Below are 21,291 nucleotides of genomic sequence, written 5' to 3' on the forward strand. Positions count from 1 at the left end.
CTGCTCCTGGGATTCTTTGGGGGAAGCAATGACTGTTTAAAGTGGTATGATCCTGATTTAAATGTATAGTGCAGATAGGACCTGAGATGCATGGAACAGCAGAGCTCTCCCTCTAGAAGCTTAAAGGAGTTTAGCCACAGAAGGCCTGAGACACACTAACCTCAGAAATTCCACCCAGAAATTCCACAGATAGTTAAAACCATCACCGTATATTTAATTATAGAAAATAATGCCCATAACCATTTGCCATTTCATAGGTAAAGGTACCCCTGCCCGTACGGGCCAGTCTTGACAGACTCTAGGGTTGTGTGCCCATCTCACTCAAGAGGCCGGGGGCCAGCGCTGTCCGAAGACACTTCCGGGTCACGTGGCCAGCGTGACGAAGCTACTCTGGTGAGCCAGAGCTGCACACGGAAACACCGTTTACCTTCCCGCTTGTAAGCGGTCCCTATTTATCTACTTGCACCCGGGGGTGCTTTCGAACTGCTAGGTTGGCAGGCGCTGGGACCGAACGACGGGAGCGCACCCCGCCGCAGGGATTCGAACCGCCGACCTTTCGATCGGCAAGCCCTAGGCGCTGAGGCTTTTACCCACAGCGCCACCTGCGTCCCTACATTTCATACAGAATACTAAAATAAGAGCTCTAATACTCTAACCTAGCTCACTCTCTATCTTCTAATAAATTACCTGAGATTACAAGATTTGATCTTTTATTATTAAAGGAACTGTGAAGAGATCAAAATAACCACTAGAGGGTGCAAGTATCTCTTTTTTAAAAAAGAAAGAAGGAAGAAAAAGTGGTGCATAAAGATAGATGAGGGGGGGAGATGATGGAGGAATTTGTTATTTGTGTATTTCAAGATAAACTAAGCTTATCCATACCTTCCAGCTATTTGGGACCTATTGATATATCCACTGCCTTTCTCATGTCCCAAATATTCCAAGACAATTCCTAGCTCAGAATATATTTTGAATTGCATATTTTAAAAGAAGTATAATTACACTAAAAAAGTTAGTGCAGATTTTTTTAAAAAAGTAGAAATTGGCTAGCTCACTCATCCTTAGTAAGGGGACAGCCTTGAATCCTGCTTTGCATCAAACCTCAGCCTGTTCATTGCAGATCACACCATAGGCACCAAATCCCTGGGGCCCTGGGTGCCCAAGCACCCACAGAATTCCCCATGAAAGGGCCAGATACCCGCAAATTTTGGTGCCAGGGCCATGCACACTGCATAGCACCCATGGTCCTAGGCACCCACAGTCGCGGGGCCAAGTTGGCACCCGTGGCTCATGCAAAAGGATAGAGAAACTCCTATTGACATTTTGAATATACAGTGGTACCTCGGGTTAAGTACTTAATTCGTTCCGGAGGTCTGTTCTTAACCTGAAACTGTTCTTAACCTGAAGCACCACTTTAGCTAATAGGGCCTCCTGCTGCCGCTGCGCTGCCGGAGCACGATTTCTGTTCTCATCCTGAAGCAAAGTTCTTAACCTGAGGTACTATTTCTGGGTTAGCAGAGTCTGTAACCTGAAGCATCTGTAACCCGAGGTACCACTGTACTGCCATAAATCAAAGGGATTTACAAGACTTAGGAGTAAATCATGTATTGCATATATTTATTCTTATCATCATCATCATTATCCCACTGTCTTGAGGGATATCTTCAGGAGAAAACAAGAGTAAGGAGCAAATAAACCCTACACAAATCTGGAGTGGCGTACCTAAGACAGTTGGATGATGGACACAGGGGTGGAGGAAGGGGGTGCGGTGGGTACAGGCTGGCCCAGGTGTCAGCACTGAGGTGGGTGGCAAAATGCCAGGCGGTACTCACCACGAGCCTGCATTGCGCCAGAGCCACATGTCTCTCCTGAGAGAGACGCGGTGGCTTGGGTGTGCGCAGACTCTGTGCTGCCCAAACGGTCCATCTGCTGCCTCCACCATAGCTGTAGGGCAGCTGAGTGGGAGGAGGCAGCAGACTCTGGAGGCCCCACGGTGCGCCCTGCCCCTATGGGTGGCTCTGCCCACCCCTGGGCACGCTGCCCCAGGTGCCCAAGTGGCTTCTGCTGCTTGTACACCTCCTTCCAGCAACTCCTGTGGCCAAGTTGGTGCCAAACATATTGCTCTGCTTTCCTTTGAACCACATCAGTGAGGCTGTCTGTGCAGCCCAGGACCTCCATACACATTGCCCAGGCTTGTGCCTGGGGGAGGTCACTTGGGTGCTACTAACATTGCAGTTTGACTTCACCCCTGGAGGTGCATTCCATCGTCTCTTCAAACAGATGGATGCCGACAACGTTTTATATCCTACCTTTCCCCCCCCAGAACTGAGCATCAAAGCAGCTCACATATTTATATCATAATAGTAAGTAGTTTACAAAAAGATAACAAATACTTCATAAACAGAACAAACCATGGAACTAAAAGACTACAATACTAGATGAATCGGGTATGCGGGTGGCGCTGTGGTCTAAACCATAGAGCCTAGGGCATGGGTGGGCAAACTAAGCCCGGGGACCGGATCTGGCCCAATTGCCTTTTAAATGTGGCCTGCAGATGGTCTGGGAATCAGCGTGTTTTTACATGAGTAGAAAGTGTCCTTTTATTTAAAATACATCTCTGGGTTATTTGTGGGGCCTGCCTGGTGTTTTTACATGAGTAAAATGTGTGCTTTTATTTAAAATGCATCTCTGGGTTATTTGTGGGGCACAGGGATTCGTTCCGGTCGGTGCCAGCGCTTAATGGCGGTCCTATCTCCGAGCTCCGGAGAAGGACTGCTTCGCAAGTTCGGGTCTTACCCGCTACGGCGAGCGGGGGACCCCTAAAATCCCAGGCGCTGAAGCCTGAGAACAAGGAGACTCGGTGGGCACCTTCGCGCCCCCCGGTACCGTGAAAGAGCCTTTTTAAAGGCTACGGATCGACATCGGGAGAGAGCGCGGTGCTGAGAGTCGCTACCCAGCCTGCGAAGTGAAGCCGCGTCGCCATAAGCGGAGAGCGCCGATTCCTTCCTGAAAAGAAAATCTGGACTGAATTCCCGTGAGTAAGAGCTGGAAAAACAATCGGGACCCTTTAAATTTCAGAAATTGGGCTAAAAACGGGGAGATTTAAACAAAGGAAGTCTGCCTCCCCCCGACTGCATGAAAGTGAAAGCAACGGAACTCTAAACTTGCATCCGTTTAGACCTGCTCTTTGATCATATAAACCGGACATTTAGACCCTTGATCTCCCCTCTAGCAAGCAGGGCAGAGGGGAGGTGAATTTGACTAATAACTGCATGATTTATTTGGAGGGAAAAACCTCTGCTATCTCATTTATTTGAAAGCTTGAAACGGTCTGCCTTTTTTAGTACACTGAGCTGACTTTTCCCTGTGAAGTGACACCTTGATACAAAGTTTCCACAGTGCCTGACTTTTGTACATTACAAGAAGAAACAGTATAAACAGTATACTGGGTAACTGTGGCAATTGGAAGTTATAAGACTTTAGCAACAGTGACTCTGACTGGGTTAATCCTCTTTCTTTCTACATCTTGGACTGCCTCCTTTGTTCTTGTATTTGGAAACTTCCTTCTATGGCCATTTTGATTTGCTCCCCCTAGAGGATAAAGTAAAGTCCGGCACGGCCTAAGACAGTGGAATTTTCCTAGGGAGAATAAATCCCGTGGGAATTGACCTTGACATGAGTGGACCACAAGAAGAGATAGCTACAAGAGCTAAGACCAAGCTACAACAACAACAACAACAGTTGCAGCTGCAACAAGCAAAGAAAAGAGGTTCAATCTCAGGCGCAACAGCCGGATTAGCTGGAACAACAGGACAAGACAAAGGAGCAGCCGTTTCTATGGAAGCTGTGACAGAAGCTTTGCTTAAGATAAACCAGACTCTGGAGTCTCTGACAAAACAGACTTCAGAGAACACACAAAAATTAACAGAAATATCAACAAGGTTAAACCAGAATACAGAATCTATAAACAAACTGGTCGAGGAAAACGCCACCACGCGTCAAATTGCCGAAGAGGCCAAAGCCACTGCTGGAGAGACGCAGGAGAAATTAGAGCCACTTGCCAAGAAGGTCCATGAGCATGATGCAACTTTGGCCTTGTGGGAGTTACAGAGGAAAGAGAGAAACTTAAAATTAAGACTGATTCCGGAGAATGAAAGAGACAACCTTGTGGAATATTTGACACGGGAGTTTGCGGATTGCTGGGACCTTGAGGAAGACGAATTCAAAATTACAACTGCCTTTAGACTGGGTAAAAAGCAAGATAGAAAGACACCGAGAGATTGTCTGATCACACTCAGATCTAAGGAGGAAAGAGATAAAATTTTAGGACTACACTTTGAAAAGGCCTTGCAAATTGGAAATTCAGCTGTACAGATCTTTAAAGACATACCAAAATACATTTTGGATTTAAGAAACTTCTACAAGGATTTGGTTCTTTTGTTAAAGAAAAATTCTATCCGCTTCAGGTGGGAGTTCCCACAAGGATTGTCATTCGACTACAAGGCAAAGAAAGTGAAAATAAAGACAATTCAAGATAAAGACAAATTTTTGGCAAGATATCAGGAGGACTTACAGAAGGGGACTGTGGATGTACTTGCAGAACAGAGGAGAGCACTGGATATCCTGAATCTCTCGTTTGGACAAAAACCACCACCATCAGAAGAAGAGCAACAACTTGGAGCTGTTGGAGGAGCCTTAAGAAAGTAACAAGATGGCTTTGCAATTCCTTAGCTGGAATTGTAATGGACTGAATGGGCCTTTGAAGAGAAGACAAGTATTTCATATTTTGAACAGAGAACAACTGGACTTGATATGTTTACAAGAAACTCACATAACCAGAGCCCACAGGAGATTACTTACAAATAAAAGGCTAGGACAAGAATTTATTTCATCAGACAAAGTTAAGAAGAGAGGAGTGGTAATATATGTGAAGGAGAAATGGGCTCCAAAAATGATATTCAAAGATGAACAAGGGAGATATTTGGCTGTGGAGATACAAGTACAAGGAGAAAAATTTTTAGTTGTTGGAATTTATGCACCAAATGAAGGCAAATCTGACTTTTTTAAGAGACTTCATGAAACTTTGACGGACTATTTGGATTACAATATGATAATCATGGGAGACATGAATGGCGTGGTCTCCACTAATATGGACAAGGCACAAAGACTAACAGTCACTAAAGAAGGGAGACTCCCTAAGACTTTTTTCGAAATGACAGAAAACATGGACTTGATAGACATTTGGAGAACAAGGAACCCTCTGGAGAGAGAGGGAACCTTTTTCTCCCAAGCAATGATGACCTGGACCAGAATTGACCAAATCTGGGTTACTAGTGGACTGGCTCCAAAGATTAAGAAAGTGGAAATCTGCCCAAAAACTTGCTCCGACCATAACGCCGTGAAGATGGAGATGAAACTCACAATAACTGGTCAATTTAGATGGAGAATGAATGACACCCTCTTTCGAGATAAGGAGATTCTCACGAAGGCCCAAAAGACCCTAAAAGACTATTTTGAAATAAATTTGAGGACCGACGTGGAGAAAAGAGTGATCTGGGATGCAAGTAAAGCGGTTATGAGAGGATTTTTGATTCAACAAAATTCAATAAAGAGGAAAAAACAAAATGAGAAAAAAGAGAAGATCTTGGAAATGATAAAGGAAGGAGAGAGGAAATTAAGAACAAAACCAAAGTCTCAGGACATTTTAAGAGAGATCAAGTTATATCAAACTCAATATATGGAATTGATGAACCAAGAGATTGAATGGAAGATAAAGCAAATGAAGCAAAAGACTTTTGAATCAGCAAATAAATGTGGTAAACTTTTGGCATGGCAATTGAAGAAAAGGCAGAAACTAAATACAGTTACAAGCCTAGAGGTGGATGGAAAGAACATATCTAAACCCAATGAAATTAGAAATTGTTTTTTAAGTTATTTCAAAAAACTCTACACCCAAGGCCCGCAAAATGAAGAAGATATAGACAAATTCCTTGGAAGATATGGACTACAAAACATCTCTCAGCAAAGTAAGATGGACTTGAACCAGAGAATCTCAGAACAAGAGATAGAGGCTGCCATTCAGAATATGCAACTGGGCAAATCTCCGGGACCAGATGGACTGACTTCCAGATACTACAAATCGCTGAAGGAATGGCTGATTCAACCACTAAGAGAAGTTTGTAATGAGATTCTTGAGGGAAAAAGGGCACCTGAATCGTGGAAAGAGGCATATATTTCACTCATACCAAAGTCAGAGACTGAAAAGACCCAACTCAAGAACTACCGCCCAATATCACTCCTTAATGTGGATTACAAAATTTTTGCAGACATTTTGGCAAAAAGATTTAAAAGAGTCTTGATGGAGAAGATTCATAAAGACCAAGCAGGCTTTCTCCCTAAAAGACACCTAGCAGATAATGTAAGGAATGTAATAGACATTTTGGAAAAGCTGGAGGTGAATATAAACACTAAAGCAGTATTGATCTTTGTGGATGCGGAGAAAGCCTTTGATAACATCTCTTGGAGTTTTATGAGGAAGAATCTTCATGGGATGGGGGTAGGCCAGGGTTTTGAGAATGGTATGGCTGCAATATATTCTGAACAAAAAGCTAAACTGATTGTAAATAATGTTGTGACTGAGGAACTTAAGATAGAAAAAGGAACACGACAGGGGTGCCCAATTTCCCCATTACTTTTCATTTCGGTTCTGGAGGTGCTGCTGAATATGATAAGAAATGACCAGCAGGTCAAAGGTGTGCAGGTCGGAGCTAAACATTATAAGTTAAGAGCGTATGCAGATGACCTAGTATTGACTTTGCAAGAGCCAAACACTAGTACGAAAAGGGTCTTAGAAATAATACAACAATTTGGCCAGGTAGCTGGATTTAAGCTGAATAAGCAAAAAACTAAAGTTTTAGGGAAAAACCTAACAGATATGGAAAAGGAGAAATTTCAAGAGGAAACAGGTTTGACAGTGGTCAAGAAGGTGAAATACCTAGGGGTTTATTTAACATCTAAGAATGTCAATTTGTATAAGGACAATTATGAAAAATGTTGGTCAGAAATTAAAAAAGATTTAGAAATATGGTCAAATCTGAAACTGTCAATGTTAGGCCGAATTGCAGTAATCAAAATGAATGTATTGCCTAGAATGTTATTTTTGTTTCAGACCTTGCAGATTCTCGACAAGATGGAATGTTTTAAGAGGTGGCACAAAGACATTTCGAAATTCGTCTGGCAGGGCAAAAAGCCCCGAATTAAATTTAAAATACTGACTGACGCTAAAGAAAGAGGGGGTTTTGCCCTGCCGGACCTAAAATTGTACTATGAGGCAGCAGCTTTTTGCTGGCTGAAAGAATGGATGCTCCTCGAGAACACGGACATCTTGGATCTGGAAGGTTTCAATAATGCTTTTGGCTGGCATGCATATCTTTGGTATGACAAAGTTAACAGTACTTTTAAAAATCACATTGTTAGAAAAGCATTATTTAATGTTTGGATAAGATATAAAGACCTATTGGAAAATAAAACCCCTAGATGGGTGTCACCAGTGGAGGCTAATGCAGTGAAGAAACTCAATATGGAGGTCGGATGGCCGAAGTATTGGGAAATCTTAGAACAGGATGGAGACAAGTTTAAACTACAAAGTCAGGAGAAATTGAAGCACAAAGTAGAAAATTGGTTTCAATACCGCCAAATAATGGAATTTTTTAAACAGGACAGGAAAATCGGTTTCCAGGTGGAAAAATCAAAACTAGAGACCGAATTGTTAGAACCCAATACTAAGAATCTATCTAGAATGTATAACTTGCTGTTGAAATGGAACACACAGGATGAAACAGTTAAATCGGCTATGATTAAGTGGGCGCAGGATGTTGGACATAACATTATGTCAGATGACTGGGAATGGTTATGGAACACCGGTATTAAATTTACGGCATGTAATGCCTTAAAGGAAAACATTATGAAAATGGTTTACAGGTGGTACATGACCCCAGTCAAACTGGCAAAAATCTACCATTTGCCCGATAATAAATGTTGGAAGTGTAAAGAGACTGAAGGTACTTTCTATCACCTTTGGTGGACATGCCCGAGGATAAAGGCCTTCTGGGAAATGATCTATAATGAAATGAAAAAGGTACTTAAATGTACCTTTCCTAAAAAACCAGAGGCCTTTCTCTTGGGCATTGTCGGCCAATTGGTGACAAAGAAAGATAGAAATTTCTTTATGTATGCCACAACAGCAGCAAGAATACTCATCGCAAAGTATTGGAAGACACAAGATTTACCTACTCTGGAAGAATGGCAGATGAAAGTGATGGACTATATGACATTGGCTGAGATGACAGGCAGAATCCGTGACCAACGAAAAGAGATGGTGGAAGAAGAATGGAAAAAATTTAAAAGCTATCTTAAGGACTACTATAAACTTAATGAATGTTAAAATGTTGTGGTTGCCAGAAGCAAAAGGGTACAGGGATACAAGGTTAGACTATAAAAGAGGACTAAGATGATAGAGATTAGAAAGTAACAATTGGGAGTTGCTAGTTGAAATATGGACATTGGGATGCAGAGAGGGGGGGTATGGGGAAGTCCAAGAAAAGAGGTTTATGAAAATATCTTTGAAACTATCCGTGTATGTTCGTCACTTTTTGTGTTTGTTTGTTTTTCTTAAAATGTTGTAAAACCAATAAAAATTTTATTAAAAAAAAAAAAAATAAACCATAGAGCCTAGGGCATGGGTGGGCAAACTAAGCCCGGGGACCGGATCTGGCCCAATTGCCTTTTAAATGTGGCCTGCAGATGGTCTGGGAATCAGCGTGTTTTTACATGAGTAGAAAGTGTCCTTTTATTTAAAATACATCTCTGGGTTATTTGTGGGGCCTGCCTGGTGTTTTTACATGAGTAAAATGTGTGCTTTTATTTAAAATGCATCTCTGGGTTATTTGTGGGGCACAGGGATTCGTTCATCCCCCCCCAAAAAAATATAGTCCAGCCCCCCACAGGGTCTGAGGGACAGTGGACCAGCCACCTGCTGAAAAAGTTTGCTGACCCCTGGCCTAGGGCTTGCCGATTGGAAGGTCGGCAGTTCGAATCCCTGCAACGGGGTGAGCTCCTATTGTTCGGTCCCTGCTCCTGCCCACCTAGCAGTTCAAAAGCACGTCAAAGTGCTGTCACGGCTAAAATGGCCGCTGTTTCTTTAATGCGAATAAAGCTGGGTCAGCATGACTCAGCGGTCTGCACCAAGTTGTATATATAAGTGAGAAATGTTAGTTTGGGTTGTTGGCTGGTGTTTGGGTTGGTTGGTGCTGGTGTGTAAAGTTATTCAGTCGTGTTTTGCACAAGGACTTTTAAGAATAAAACTCTGCAAGGATATCCTTGTGGACTCTTTTATGCCGACAAGGGTCCGAGGACCAGGCTGAGGAGACAAAGGGAGGTCAGAACCCTTTCCTTCTTTTTTTTGCTTTTTTACAAACACTGACAGGTTATGGGCCCAGTGTTTCTGAGCATGTGCAGAGTGCAAAACGATTAACAGCATTTCAGCAAGGAGCTGGTGAGTCCTGGTGGTGCCTGGAGCCAGTGGCTGTGCGTTGGAGCAGTTGGTGGCAAGCTGTAACTGTCCACAATGACGCTGGAGCGGCTAAGATCTGAGGATCAAGAAAGCACTCAGCGTCGGCTACTGGAACAGTTTGAACTGCTAGAGGACCACAGTAGGCGACTCACAGAGCGGCTACACCAGTTGCAGAGCCAGGCGGGACCTGAGGGTCAACAGAGGCAGCAGCTAGAAGCTGGTGAGTGCCAGCCAGGACCATCTAGTTGGACTCTAAAGAGAGAGTCAGGAGAGATTGCTGGAGACCCCACAGAAGGGGTTCAGCAAGCACCAGCAGAGATGGCAGATTTCCAGTCTTCCCAAGTTGTAAATATTGGGGGAGGCATCCCTTTTGAACTTCTCTCAGAAAACAACTGGCTGAGTTGGTCAATTAAAATGCAGCAGTTGTTAAGGAGAGATGGACTATGGGACTGTGTTGAAACTGAGGTTTTGAGAACTGACTCTGCTGAGAAAAAACGGCTAGATGAAAGGGCCCGTGCCCAAATTATGCTGTGTTTGAGCAACTCTCAGTTATTGCATGTAGCAAATGCCAGCACAGCGTTTGAGTGCTGGAATTTATTGAGGGCAATGCATGTCAGAGAAACTGCTGGAACTATCATTTCTCTGACCAGAAGGCTGTTCAGGACTGTTATGAAGGAAGGTGAGAGTTTGGCAACTCATCTTCAAACGCTGAAATCTCTGTTTCTTCAACTACAGCAGAGAGGTAAGCGTTATGATGAGACTGACCAAACCTACATTATCCTTTCAAGTTTGCCTGAAAGCTGGTTGCCTGTGATTAACAGCATGGAGAGTATGCGTCCTCGAGATCTGACCCTTGAGTATGTGGTTGGCAGATTGACCGAAGAAGCCGAAAGAAGGTCAGATAGACAGGCTGAACTCCAAGAGCGGAGGAGTTACAGTCGAGGGGGCCAGCAGCAGAATCTGCCAATGGAGCAACGCCAAGATTTGGACCTGGCCATGGCGGTGAGGAGATGCTATAGATGCAACCAACCCGGGCATCTCCAACGTCAATGTAGGGCGAGACTTCCAGGAGACGACATGGAGCAGAGACAGCAATCGACGCAGAAACGTAAGCAGAAGGGGTTCTCTTCAGGGAAGAAGAACATGCGTTCTGCTCAGTTTGTGTCTGCATTTTCTCGATAGGAGAGGAAAATACCTCAAGGAACATGGTTGCTGGACTCTGGGAGCAGCAGGATTATCTGCAACAGTCGGGAGGACTTTAAGACCCTGGAGAAGCCAGCTGATGGAAAAGACTCAATTTATCTTGCTGATGGTCATAGAAGCAAGATTGATGGCCAGGGAACATGTTTCCTGCAGTGCTTGAACACTACTCTACCAGAGACTCTGTTTGTCAGCACTTTAGACTATTGTTTACTGTCTGTAAGCTGTTTGATTAATGCAGGGTATAGTGTTAAGTTCACGCAGGATGGCTGTCTGATAAAGAATGGAACTCAGGTATGTGGCCATGCAAAGTTGGAAAATGGGTTGTATGTAATGCAGGACAAGCCTGTTAAAGCAGCCCAGGTGGTTCAGGATAATTTGCCAGTTCATAAGGGGTGTGTACATCAACTGCACAGAAAACTGGGTCACGCCAATTTCCGTGTGCTTTCAGAAATGCAAAAGGTGTGCAAGAACCTAAAAGTAAATAGCTGTAACTGTTTCCTAGATTGCAATGTATGTAAAATGGCCAAATCTAAGAGTAAGCCTGTGGCTTCTAAAAGCGACAGAGTATCTAAAGAGGTTTTAGAACTTGTCCATTGTGACGTGATAGGCCCTTTTCCACAGAAGACTGAAGGGGGCGCCAGATATGCTTTTCTGGTAATAGATGACAAATCACGTTTTAGTTGGCTGTTTTTGTTAAAGCAGAAATCTGAGTGTTTCCCCACATTCAGAGAATGGGTTGCCCAAGCTGAAAAGCTCTTCGCTCAGCCTGTTGTGCAGCTGCAAACAGATAGGGGCGGAGAATTTCTGAACAAACAATTTGGGGCATGGTTGCAACGTAAGGGGATCACTCACCGTTTGACTAACCCTTATAGCCCTGCTGAAAATGGTCTGTGTGAAAGACGTGGGGCTGTGATACAGTCAGTAAAGGACTGCCTGCTAGTGGATGCAGGATTGGGTCACAACCATAGGCTGTGGGGCGAGGCTTTTCTGACAGCGAACTTTTTGATTAATAGAACCTGGTCTAGCTCTATAAAAGATATATCATATCGTGTGTTGTTTGGGAAAGAACCAGAGTGGACAATGCTCCATAATTGGGGTTATTGGGCACATGTAAACATTCCCAAAGCTCAGCGCCAGAAAGGGGGCGCTAGAGTGCCGAAACTGCGGTTTGTGGGATATCAGTCCTATGGCAAAGGGTGGCGTTTCAATTTACGCCCAGGACGCGTGGTTCTGTCATGAAGTGCAGACTTCGCCGACCAGGACAGATGGACTGCGATCCATGCCAACCCTAATTGCCTACTGCCCCTGCAAGTAAGAGAGGAGGCTTCTTCTCAGCCATTGGCAACACAGGAGCAGGATGAGGAGGAGGCACAGATTTCCCCAAAAGATGTGGCAATAGATAATACTTCTCTAGAGGAAGAGGAAGAAGAGCCAGAGATAAGGAGGGAAGAAGAAGTAGTTGTGCCTAGGCACTCCCAGCGTTCAAACAAGGGTGTACCTCCTCAGCGTTTGACCCTAGGAGGAGTGAGAGTATGCAGTGTGAGTTGTGTGGAACCACAAAGTTATAATGAAGTCTTAGACTTACCCCCTGGGGAACGGGCTTTGTGGGAACAAGCTATGAAAGAAGAAATGGACTCTTTTAAACGTAACAAAGTGTTTGAGGTCATAATGCCGCCACCTGGTGGCAGAGTGGTGTCATGCAAGTGGGTTTACAAAAGGAAAACCCTTGCATCTGGGGAACCACGTTTTCGAGCCAGATTAGTAGCCAGAGGGTTCACTCAGATTAAAGGGGAGAGTTATGATGAAGTGTTTTCTCCCACGGTAAAGAGTGAAACTTTTCGTTTAATGCTTTCCATTGCTGCTGTAAGACAACTAGCAGTGCACCATTTTGATGTTGATGCTGCATATCTGCATGCAAATTTAGACCATGAAGTGTTAATGAGACAACCCCCTGGGTTTGAAGAGGGGAATGGTGCAGTCTGGCATTTGAAAAAAGCTGTTTACGGTCTCAAACAAAGTGGAAGGTGTTGGAACCAGTGTTTAAATGAAGCCCTTGTAAAAATTGGTTTTAAAAGGAGTGTGGCTGATCCATGCTTGTACACCAAGGGGACAGGCAACAAATATCTAATGCTCTTAGTCTTTGTTGATGATTTGCTTGTGGCAGGGAGTTCCACAGATGAGATCCAGAAGCTCACAAGTCAACTGGAAAAGAGGTTTAAGCTTAAAGCCTTAGGGCCTGTAAGCAATTACTTGGGAGTAGAAGTAAGGCAGGAAGCTGATGGAAGCTTCCTATTGAGTCAGAAAGAGAAAATTCTTCATTTAATAGAGCAGTTTGGCATGGAAAACTGCAAGCCAGTTCAGACTCCCATGACACCAGATTTCCCAAAGACACTGTGTGATGATAAATTTGATCAGCCTGAGTTGTATCACTCAAAAATAGGATCACTGTTGTATTTAAGCCAGTGGTCAAGGCCAGACATGGCATGTGCTACAAATGTTCTGAGCCAACGTGTATCTAAACCCAGTACTGCCGATTGGTGCGCTTATCAGATATCTAAAGGGGACATTAAATGTATGTTTAAAGATATCTAGTACACAAGATGAAAAACTAGAAGTATTTGTTGATGCGGACTGGGGAAGCTGTGTAGCTACTAGAAAATCTACAAGTGGAATGGTTATGATGTTTGCCAATTCCATAATTGGATGGAGGTCAAAGAAACAAGGATTTGTTGCGACCTCATCCTGTGAGGCAGAATATGGGAGCCTGTCGCTAGCATGCAATGAAATCATGTGGTTTATACAGATACTAAAAGATCTAGATTGTAAAGTAGATTTGCCTATCCAAGTGTATGAAGATAGCCAATCGTGCATTGCATTAGCAGGCTCGGAAATAATGAAATCCGCATCAAAACATATTGCTATCCGTCATGCGAATGTGAGAGATTGTGTACAGAATGGGGTAATCAAACTGGAGTATTGTCAATCACAAGATAATATTGCTGATTTGTTTACCAACCCTTTGCCAGCAACATGCCATAATGAATTGATGACAAAACTGGGTTTATGTATATAATGTATTGTTGTATTGTTGTAATGTATTGTTTCTGTTGGGGTTTTTCGCATTTAAGAAACAGAAGGGGTGTCACGGCTAAAATGGCCGCTGTTTCTTTAATGCGAATAAAGCTGGGTCAGCATGACTCAGCGGTCTGCACCAAGTTGTATATATAAGTGAGAAATGTTAGTTTGGGTTGTTGGCTGGTGTTTGGGTTGGTTGGTGCTGGTGTGTAAAGTTATTCAGTCGTGTTTTGCACAAGGACTTTTAAGAATAAAACTCTGCAAGGATATCCTTGTGGACTCTTTTATGCCGACAAGGGTCCGAGGACCAGGCTGAGGAGACAAAGGGAGGTCAGAACCCTTTCCTTCTTTTTTTTGCTTTTTTATAAACACTGACAAGTACAAGTAGATAAATAGATACCGCTCTGGCGGGAAGGTAAACGTCATTTCCGTGTGCTGCTCTGGTTCACCAGAAGTGACTTAGTCATGCTGGCCACATGACCTGGAAGCTGTACGCTGGCTCCCTCGGCCAGTAAAGCGAGATGAGCGCCACAACCCCAGAGTCATCCGTGACTGGACTTAAGGTCAGGGGTCCCTTTACCTTTACTAGATGAAACATTAACATCCCTTGCCAAAAAATAATAATCCCATAGCAGTTTACTTTGAAAACTTTGAAAGAGTTGAGAGATGACTCAGTAGCCTGGGCCAGCAAGTACTTGTAAGATGGACAGAGGACCAGAGCCACCTGGACCCCACATCCTCCAATCACATCCCTCCCTTCTCCCCATACTGTCTTCAACCCATAACCTATTGAATAGGAGCAATTTGCAGAGAATTAACCAGTGGTGGCTGGTCCATTAGGGCAAATGCACCACTGCCCACTAATCTCAGTCTGCCCTCAGCCAGTCTCCACCTGCCCTGCCTTCTTACTTAGAACCAGTCTAGAGGGCAGCACAGCTTGTCAGCTTTCTCCTTCTCAGACTCAGTGTTTCCCTTTCTACTACTCAGTAGGGAAGGGGATGGGGACAAAACTGGAATGAGTTGGCTCTGCTTGCCATTAGCTCTGGCACCACCTACTGTTGACCTCCCTGCATTCCGCCCTATCAGGCCAAATGGACACCAGCCACCACTGGAATTAACACAGGAATTCCAGGTGCTCCGACTGCATCTCCTCTGTTGCTTTTATTGCCATTGTTGCATCAGCAGTGAATTTCCTGGCTGGATTCCCCATTCCAAGTTTTCTTCTTGTGTCAGGTGCATATGGCTTGACATCTGCGCCAAAGGCCTTGATCTACGAGGGAAGTTCGGAAAGAATGCAAAAGTTCCTGTCAAGAGTTTATGGTGGAGAACAATACTCAATAAAGCACTGCTCCTCTGTGCTCCAGTGTGAGAAAACTCTTGACAGAAAATTGGCTCTGTTGTTGAATGTTGAGGGAAGGTATCAGGATGGTGTTCATTTGTCTGGGACTTCATCGCCGAGTGTTTCTGTGACTGTTACTTGAGTGTGACTGTGCATCTCTTCCACAGCTTGTTCCGATTTTGTGAAGGGGACTTTGTGGGATAGAAAATGCTGTTTCACAGCCAAGGACGCCAGTCAAGTATTTTGTGTTTTTTGCAATCGATGGAGACAACACTTTACTGCATTCAAATAAAAGATATATCAATGACTACTTCTACATTTCCCCCTCACCTATGTATCATATGCTGAACTGTGGTATGCTCTGAAGCCTATATTTTCATAAAAATCCAGTATAGTATTTCCAGTATTTTAAAAATGGTCTTTTTCAATGTGTCTCAACTTACCTCTCATAGCCAATTACCTGTCAGTTTCTTTAAGTTACTGCTTTAAGAGTTCACCCCTATAGACAGTTTTCCTCTCTTGCCTTTGGCTTTTGGTGGTGTGGATTAGGGAGAAGAGAGCTGCTTCCTTAAAAAAAACAGAAAGTGCTTGCAAACCCATTACTCATTTCAACAAAGGTAGCACTCGCTGCTAAGGGTAAACTCCAAGCCCCTGGGGGAGGAGACATGAACCCTTTCCTCTGCTAGAATTACTACAGTTCTCCACTGCAAATAACCCTTCCTCACTGTGGTATGAATTGTTCATGGGGGAAAAGAGGAAGTCAAATACATGCAGTCATATTCATCCTATATACAGTCTTCAAGTGCATATACAGGCAGCCAAACAGGATCTTTGCATATGAGAGACGACAAGTTTTCCCTCAAACACCTGAATATGTCTATACATGTATATACCAGAATTGCCAGGTGGCAACCTCTTGCTACCTTAGGAGACACACCTCTGCTTCCAACTTGCTTAACTGGTACTATTTCCCTTCCCGACTGTAGAAATGGTGTTAATAAAATTACCCAGCAACACTATATTTTGGAGGCTGGCCCCCTAAACTTTGCTAACTGGAAATTAATTGGGACACAGCAATGTATAAAGCAAATACCCTTCAAGTTTTTATTTTTTAAAAAGAGAAATGTCCATATTGACCGGAATTGTCAAAGTTTGGCATGCAAAATTTCTTTTAAAGAAGAGAAGAAATACTGATAAATTAGATACAACATAATTAAATACAGCATCCAAAACAATACATTTTCTTATAATATTGTTATGAGTTTGGGGTGGCAGGAGGAGGTAGGCTGGATGTGAGATCCTTCTAACCCCTGGATCCAGCCTCCATCATAGGCTCAGGTTGTAGATATGTGTAAATAAACCACATATCATAAAGACACCACAGCCTCCGCTGTGCCTCATTTCCAAAAGGAAGCATGAATCTTGGGTAAACTCCTGGAACTCTTGGAATCTCTAACCACTCGGAGATTGGAATCGCTCGCAACAATATGCTTTAGCCACTAGAGGGTGGAGAGATACTGTAATGTAAGACCATGAGAAGTTGCATAGAGCAAACACCTCATTTTATTGCGGGCTTTTTGCACAATCCATTATCTTGAACTTTACTCAAGACACCATCTAGGTTTCAAGTGGAGGCACAGAAAGTACTTAGATTTCGTTGGAATCTATGCTGATCGGTTGTTCATACAAGGAAAGATTTTGCCTAACCATGAGCGGATACTTTCTGAGACGAAGAGCTGTTCTACCATGGAACAGTCTACCTTGGGAAGCTGTGTGATCTCCTACCCTGGAAGTATTTAAGTAGAGACTGGGCAGCCATCTGCCAGCAATGCTGTGGTTGTGTCCTACATTGGAGACCCCACCCTGAGTAGCAGGTTGAGCTGGATATCCCTTCCCAGCCTAAGATTCTAACCAGACAAATGATTTCTGCAGCATGGATATCAACTGCAAAATTATTCCACTAAGCACAATGGCATAGCTAGACACTTCTCTAGCTGCTGTACAGAGAAAGCTTCAGTTCCCTGGCAGAAAGAGCCCCCATGTGTTGCTAGCAATCTTGGGTTCATTCCCACACAATCTTTCATTTCTTATTCATGACTGGCTGGTGGGATGGTGTCGGTGCTCTTTTGTTCTGTGACCTCAGAATGGAGCGGAGTAATAATTCTTTGCAGACACTCGAGGGTGCTGTTCTTAGAGAGAAACTGTTGCCTATGGTGCCTGGTATCATTTCTAGTCACGAGTTTTAGAGGGTGTTGTAGCGCTTCAGTAATCTGTATCTATGATGTCAGCAGGAAAAAGAAAATGTGCGTATATACTCTGGGAACCGATATTGTCAACTTGCCAACTGCCCAGGACAAAGAATGGCCTAATTTGCTTGTTTGACTCTCCCCCCCCCCCATTTCTTTTGCAGAGTTTTGATATGCATTGCATCTGGCCTGGAGTTAAACATTATCACCTTCTCTAATGGCTACAGATCAAACTGCTCTTAAATGGAGAGCTACAGGGGCCTGTTCAATATGAAGTGGAAAATGTGATCTCAAATTTTAGTATACACCACGCTGTTTCCCCTCTTTCATCTCCAGTGCCTTCCCATGGCTGATTTGTTCCATATATCAAGAGAGTTATATTTACCCTTGTTGGGATTCTGTAATTAATTACTGCAGATGGAAAAGTGGAGGTGACGGGGAAGGGAAAATCTTGAGGTAAAACCAAATCAAAATGATGTGGAACCAGAGCCCAGTTTTTCTCCACTCTTCAGGCATTCTGCAGCCACCTACAGTAGATTTAAGGCATTATCATGCCACTTTAAACAGTTATGGCTTCATCCGAAGAATTCTGGGAGCTGTAGTTTGTTAAGGGTCTGATAGTTGTTAGAAGATCCCTCTGTCAAGGGAGATTTACTGTTAAACCCCTCTGGCAATTGAGGCAGGGGACTCCTGTACTAATAGAGGCTCTGAGTGTATTTTAGAACCCTGGAAAAATCAGGGTTCCGGTGCTATTTTTCTAGAGGAAGAGGTGCCAGAACTCACAAGAACCGTTCTCTTATAATGGCAATGGTGCCCACCTGAGAGGTGCTGGAACTGAATACCCACGAGTTCCAGCTGAAACAAAAAGCCCTGAGTGTGATTGTTTGCAAGGCCCAATCCACACAGAGCCTCTGCTTAATACCAGGAGCAGGGCCGTCTTTACCCGGGGTGCAAGGGGTGCAGAGCACCCGGGCGCAGAATTCTGGGGGGGGGGTGCCCAGTGCCCACCACTGAAACCATCTAAGCTCTTAACTATCTACCTGATATGAAATAATAAATAATTTTGATCAAGCTAGAAAACCAAAATACATATATACCTAGATATTACCAAAATGTATACCTACTGCTTCACTAAAGGACTTTCAACTTTGTGCGCTCATTTACCAAAGATGTGCTGCACCAGCGGCGGCCCTTGTCATTCACAACAGCGGCGCTTGTCAAATTTGGGGGTGCTGGGCAGATTTTTGCACCCTGGCAGCACATAGGCTAAAGGCTCCCCTGACCAGGAGTTTGTGCATTTGGTTTTCTGCTCACATTGCCACACACAGCTCATGGTTTGTGCATGGAAAAAGCATGATGTTGAGGTGGGATGAAAAATGCAGACTGCCCCTTTGCTCTCCACATCAATGCCTTGCACACAGATAATATGTGAATATGGGGAACAATACCTCAGTAATATCTGCAGCAGCCCTGTAAAGCAGATAGTATGATTGACATCATATTACAAAAGGCTACTGGAATCAGGATCTTTGTCTCACTGTGATCTTTAAATACTGTACGATGCTGAACTCATGATGAAATCAGGACCAGGAATCTCAGTCTAATGTTGACCCTAGATTGAATCGTGCTATGTGAGAAGGTTCAAACTCTTCTTCCACTTTATTTTTACATGGGTCCTTACCAAGTCGCTTGATCAGGATGGAAATTAACGACACAGTGGGGAATAGAGTAGATCATTAGCACGGCAGTTTAAAGCTCTGTATGCATCAGTAATAATTGCAAAATCCTCTGGCAACTTGATAGCTATATATCCTCCACTAATTCCCTCTTTATGCATCGTAACATCAGAGGACTTGGATGCTCAAAGCACCACATTTTAAACTGTTTTCAAGGCAGCTTAATAAAAGGCCTGAGTTGAGCACATGCTGCTTCTATTAACTTTAATGGCACAAGTTTTCAATCTCAGATAGCTATGTAATTAATAAATTATGCCTAGGCCACAATTACATGCATGCCCACTCACTCACATACACTTAAGGGAGGAGAGGCTAATAATTCCCCCCCCCCCAAAAAAAAATGAGCAGAAAAAAATCACAAGAAGAAAGGATGCATTTTAGTAATATGTGCAGGGGGGAAAGTGGCCAATCTTCAGTTTAGCACTAGTGAAAATGAGTGCCGGACCCCAAAGTTGAATTCAACTAGACTTAACTGTACAGGGGTCCTTTGCCTTTACTTTTACCTTACTCTTTAAAATAAACAAGAATCCTATATGAGAAAGGGAGTGGGTGAGTGAGGTAGACATGGAAGACACACAACAACAGTTATGGTTTGCATTGAGTATTTCCTCCTTTCTGTGTAGGTGGAATGGTTGTTTAGACACTGCCAGTTGTTGGAGTGGAGTCTAAGTGTGCACACAATACATTTAAAGTGTATTTAAAGCATGTGACTTCCTGCAAAGAATCTTGGGAACTGTAGTTTACCCGTTACAGAGCAATGAATTCCCAGCACACTTAATAAACTAGTTAACAGGATTCTTTGGTGGAAGTCATGTGCTTTAAGTAATAGAGATAATTAGTAATAATAATAATAATAATAATAATAATAATAATAATAATAATAATTTATATTTATACCCCGCCCATCTGGCTGGGCCTCCCCAGCCACTCTGGGCGGCTTCCATAGAAACCAAAAATACACTAAAATATCACATGTTAAAAACTTCTCTGAACAGGGCTGCCTTCAGATGTCTTCTGAATGTCAGGTAGTTGTTTATCGCTTTGACATCTGGTGGGAGGGCGTTCCACAGGGCGGGCGCCACTACCGAGAAGGCCCTCTGCCTGGTTCCCTGTAGCTTTGCTTCTCGCAATGAGGGAACCGCCAGAAGGCCCTCGGCGCTGGACTATTGTGCTTTAACTGTATGGTGTGTATCTAGCCTGTATTATTGTTTGTTGAAGTCCCCAAATAGACACCTGTTAGGATTCAGACCAGAGAAGACTTAGCAATGGGCTCAAGTCCCTAGGAGTGTTCTGGAGGAAAGCTTTTTGTGGAAGTGCTTCCTTTGTGTAGTCTTGCCAAACTGGGAGAGGTAGCCAATGATGCAGAAGACAGAATTGGGATTCAAGAATACCTTAACATATTGGAGAACTGGGCCATGGTCTAGAGGTGTGTAGCATACAGTTGTATCCAATGCTAGTCCTACACAGGGTAAACCCACTGAAATTAATAGATACTACTAATTTAGGTTAATTTCAGTGGCTCTAATCTGAACAGAACTTAGTTGGGTACAGTCCTAAGTCTGCTCCTTCCATTCACTGCCCCAGCCCACCCATGACTTCATTCCTAATTTAGCCATTATGCTGGCATATCTGGGGTATTCCACTAGCACATATGTCATGGAAAGAGCATGTCTAGCTGACATAACAGGGCTCTCACCAAATCCTATAGCCAGAAGAACTGAAGTACAACATTGTCACATAAAACTCTAGAACAGGGATGGAAAGCTTGTGAACCTCCAGATGTTGTAGAGCTCCAACTCCCATCATCCCTAACCATGGACCATACTGGTTGGGGCTGTTGGCAGTTGGAGTCTAAGAAGATCTGGTAGGACAAAGTCCTCCTATCCCTGCTCTAGAAGAAATATGGAAGGGGAACTAGCACAAAAACTTTTCCTTCCAGCATTTAACTGGGAAGACATTTGGCAGAAGATTGAATAAAAAAGCAAAAAACAAAAAACCCCACAAAACGTAATAGTAGTTCCCAGATGTCTAAGATTACCTTTTCAAAGCAGAATTCTGAATTGATATATTTGGCCCCAGAGCTATTCTTTATGGAGCAGTTAGGAAAATCTAGCAAAAAAG

General features: G+C 43.5%; 1 long non-coding RNA gene across 2 annotated transcripts in view; it reads left to right on the top strand.

The window, feature by feature from the left end:
• The window catches only part of LOC308588641, a 51,876-nt gene extending 34,183 nt beyond the window's left edge, over nucleotides 1-17,693 (top strand). The window contains exon 3 of one of the 2 annotated variants that reach the window (XR_014008852.1): nucleotides 15,356-15,481. This is a non-coding gene — a long non-coding RNA (uncharacterized lncRNA). Of the gene's footprint in view, nucleotides 1-15,355; nucleotides 15,482-17,598 lie in introns of those variants that run through there. The other variant, XR_014008853.1, reaches the window with a different exon arrangement.
• Nucleotides 17,694-21,291: the final 3,598 nt, after the last annotated feature.

The sequence above is a fragment of the Podarcis bocagei genome (assembly GCF_964188305.1).
Source record: "Podarcis bocagei genome assembly, chromosome: 6".
NCBI lineage: Eukaryota > Metazoa > Chordata > Lepidosauria > Squamata > Lacertidae > Podarcis > Podarcis bocagei.